The sequence below is a fragment of the Lissotriton helveticus genome, chromosome 7 (assembly GCF_964261635.1).
Source record: "Lissotriton helveticus chromosome 7, aLisHel1.1, whole genome shotgun sequence".
Taxonomy (NCBI): Eukaryota; Metazoa; Chordata; class Amphibia; order Caudata; family Salamandridae; genus Lissotriton; species Lissotriton helveticus.
This window is the reverse complement of record NC_136068.1, coordinates 1,414,223,131-1,414,227,422: the sequence shown is the minus strand read 5'-3', so window position 1 is coordinate 1,414,227,422 and position 4,292 is coordinate 1,414,223,131.

Genomic DNA, 4,292 nt, shown 5'->3' with positions numbered 1-4,292 from the left:
GTTTGGTGACCTCTGGGAGAAGGAGAGAAAATTGTGTTGCTGTGCCTGTACATCACTTCCTCAAAATTCTAGATGAACTTTTCACATGTGGAAGTAAAGTGCTAATGGGAGGTGACAGGTTTGTACCTCTTTCTGGTGTAAGGGGTAGAATCATCAAAATGGCACATGAAGTTGACCTTGGCCAGGGCTTCACGCAACACCGTGTCAAGGCTGAATTTTGGTGGCTGGCATGGATAACCAGATTTTGGAGTGGGTTGTTGGTTGTAAAATATGTAATAAGGGAGAAAAGAGGCTTAAAGTTGGCAAGCAAGCAGCATTGGGACACATCTCTAATCCAAGTAAAACTTGGCACAGTGTTTGTATTGACGTCATTGGTCCTATGGTAATGGATTTTGTAGACAGGGCCAACAGGATGGTGAAAGGTGTGATACAGTTGGCGGTGTCTGCAGGATTAAATGTCAAGAATACGGTGCAAGTTTTGGTTTGGGCCTATCGTACCACTGAACAGGAAACCACGTCCAGTTCACCCTTTGAAATCATGAGGGGAAGACCTCCGGGAAGCAAGATGGTACCTTCTTAGAAGAGAGAGTGGGTAGCTAGAAGTGGTACTCAGATCTCTGAGCTGAGGAAGGATGTGATTTCAAAGGGAAGGATTGTTGTCTGGGTCAAAATCAGGTCTGGTCGCACTGTTAAGGGGCTTTCTAAATTTAAAGGTCCTTACAAAGGTGTTGAGTAGATTTGAATTCTGTTATCCTGGAGAATGGTGATCGATGGAACCAGCGCAGAGTTGCCTTATATCAAGGGGGAGGTGAATGTGTGTTAAAGGAGGAGACGTTATGTGGTGGTTACTTGTTCTTGGATGATGCAGACTTTGGCGCCACGTATTACTATGGTCAAGGTGCCAGGCTCCTGGTGTGCCAGGAGAAGTTGTGCTGCCCATGGGCTATGCTGAGAATGGTGCCACTGTCAGGGAAATTCATAGTGGTGCAACAACCCAGGATGTCCGAGCTCACAGTCTGCCTGTGTATTTAATGGACTATGTTTCTTGAACTGTGTTTACCCTTTTCAGGGTTGTTCTTCTTTACTTGCTTCTTTTGTGTTTTATGCTCTATGAAATTTGCTTGTAGTTTTTTTATTGTTTCTCCTGTTGTGATCTTCCTACCATATTATTTCTCTCCCCTTTACTATTGCGTTGCTGGAGATCCATCCTTGTTTTCACATCCCTTCCATTGTTCTCTGTTTGGTTTCAATGAATGAATGAAAGAACATTTATAGAGCATGCAGCTACTCAGAAACAGTGTCCCGGTTCTGAAAAGACTCTATCAGACCCTCTGCTGCTCCTAGAAGCTGGAGAGTGGGAATTAATTACAGAAAAGCCAGGTTTTACGCATTTTCCTTAAAACGATAATGTCAGTCACTTTCCTAAGAGTCCGTGGGAAAAGGTACCAAGCGTGGGCACCATGCAACCGAAAGGAACAGAGCCCAGAACTTGCACGGCGTAGCCTGGGGATGGATGCCAAGCTATGCGAGGAGGACCTCAGGGTTCTTGGCTGCACATAGTGTGTGACTATCCTTCTGAGATTTTCCACACTGCTTCCATGCAGGGCCTTGAAGACTAAGCAGAGCCTTAAAACTGATCCTTGTTTTTAAAGGGAGCCAGTGTGAAGCCCTGAGGTGTAGGGAGATATGGGTCCTGGGCTTAAGCAAAAGGACCGCTCTGGCGGCTGCATTCTTGACCACCTGTAAGTGGTTAAGGAGATATTCAGGGACGTCTAGGTGCAGGACGTTGACATAGTCCAGTCTGGAGATGATGAGGGCTGGTCTTCCTATGGTCAAGAGGCAAGATGGGGAGATATTTTCTAAGCATCCGAAGAAGCACAAAACAGGAGCCAACTACAGACTGGACCTGTGATCTCATCGGGGGGAGCTGGCCATCATGATGCCCAGGTTCTTGACAGAGTTTGAGCAGAGAGAGGAGGTGACATATCCAAGGACCACCAGAGTTTCCACTTGCCCGTGGGTGGGGAACCAAAAAAGATAACTTCAGATTTCTCTGGAGTACATTTTAACTGATTCTTCCTCAACCACGAGAAAACCTTTGAGAGACAGGTACTGATCTTCTCACCCTCAAAGTCTGCTCCCTTGTCACGGGTAAAAAGGAGCTGTGTGTCGTCCACGTAAGAAATTATTTTCGCGCCACTCACCTCTGCCAATGTCTCCAAGAGGGACATGTGAAGGTTGAAAAGAGTGAGCGCAGTATAGAGCTCTGCAGAACTCCCACTTTCAGGTTGGGAATGGGGGCTGCAAAGCTGGGGGCCCAGACTTTCTGGATTTTGTCCTCTAGGAAGGAGGTAAACCATTTCAAAACAGTGCCACCTATTCCGCAGTCCTGTAGCCTGTTTAGGAGTCTAGCGTGCGGAACGGTATCAAAAGCTGCAGGAAGGTCCAATAAAATCAGAATGGCTTCTCCCCCCTGATCCAGCTTCTCCTTGATATGCTCAGAGACCTCTAAAAGGGCAGTCTGTACTATAGTTAGTTCTAAAACCCTACTGGCTCTGGTGTAGAAAATTTATTTTTTCAGCGTATTCAGAGAATACTGAATTGACGTATTTCTCCGAGGCTTTGGAAAATAACTGCAGTAGTGAGATAGGTCTGTAATTTTCTTGACACTACGGGGTCAGCTGAGGGCTTCTCAAGCAGCAAATACCAGGCACTTGGCCACCCGTAATGGAAGAATTAAGTACCTTATTAGCCACAGGGCTTACAGACGTGGCCACTGAGGTCAGCAGTTTATCTGTACAGGGGTCAGTAGGGGACCCTGACTTCAGACTCTTGATAATATCCATGGATACTTCCAGTTGAAGCAGAGGAAACTGTACAAGAGTCGGATAGCCGATTGAGGTGGGTTGCTCCACCATGGCTAAACAGTCAGCAGGCTCATGGTCCTCGGGAGACCCTCTAGAGAAAAAGTCCTGAAAATTATATTTTCTGAATGAAAGGGGATGTGTTATGCTGCGCTCTTGCCTTTACATACCTCTGTGTGGGGGACCCACGCCCTGTGCACTTTGAGGGCTCAAGGATTCCTGTGCACCTCAAGTGCTCTAGGACAAAACAGGCTTTAGAATGTGAGAGGGCATTTAGATCTTGAGAGGTGGCAAGCTCTAACGACCTGAGAGAGACTTCAGCTGGCCAAAATAGGAGTCCGCTTCTACCTGTGTTCCTGAATAAATTCTAGTTCCTCGACAAATCCACTTTGTAGTGTCCTTTGTTTCACAGCATTTTCCCATAGGATATCATTGTACATGCATTATTATATTATATTAATGTAATTTCCAAATAGGAAGAGTTAATTGATCATGTTTGGTGTCTCTAGTAACCTCATTTTAAATTGTAATAATGAAAATGTCAAAAGTTGCCTTTGACATTTGGTGTCTGCAGCCTGTTTCAGATCACATGACTGAGTGTAGTTAGCAACTGGCCTTTGTGTATTCCTCTTAGACAGCCACAGACAATGGAAACTTAGGTGTGACTCAATGGGCCATCACTGGCAGGATGAGAGGGAGTAGCTGGATGTAGCCTCACTTATACCTGAATAGGCTATGCCCTGTCTTCACACAAAGGGCTACACACTCCCTGTAGTTAGTCTTGAGCCTGGACAGGGAAGGAAGGGCATCTGTGCACTTTAAAGGCATGCTTCTAGAAGCTTCTACCCACTTTAAAGGCAAAGCTGTGTATAAAAGGAGGCCCTCAGACACCATAACTTCAGTACACTTTTCCACCTGTGGATACTCTTTTGTGAAGAAGGACTGCTGTGCTCCTGAAGGACAGCCATTCTGCTGGACTGCTGCTCCAAAGGAACTGCTGCCCTGCTGTGCTGCCCTGCTGCCCTCTTGCCTGGGTTAGAAGGATTTGACCTGCATCTCTTGAACCCAGAATCTAGAGTGATTCCAAGGGCTAGTTGGCTGGCCTCCTGATCTGAAGCCTCAGGGACATAACAGGCTTCCATCAAACTTGCACCTGCACCTGGACTCTATCATTTGTGAATCTACCCTGCTAAGGTGTGCCTTGATCCTTAGATGTGGGCCTAAGTTGCTTGTCAGAGGTACTGATGCCTCTCCTCTGTTGGCCAGTGCATCTCCGAGCAGCCCTATTCATCGACACTGCTGCGTGGATGTGACCCATCACAAAGACCTGCATCTCCTCCGCAGTCCTCGGAACCAACACATCGCCCGACGGTGTGGTGCATCCCCACTGACCCAGATCCTCGCATTACTCGCCGACGGCGGCCCAAT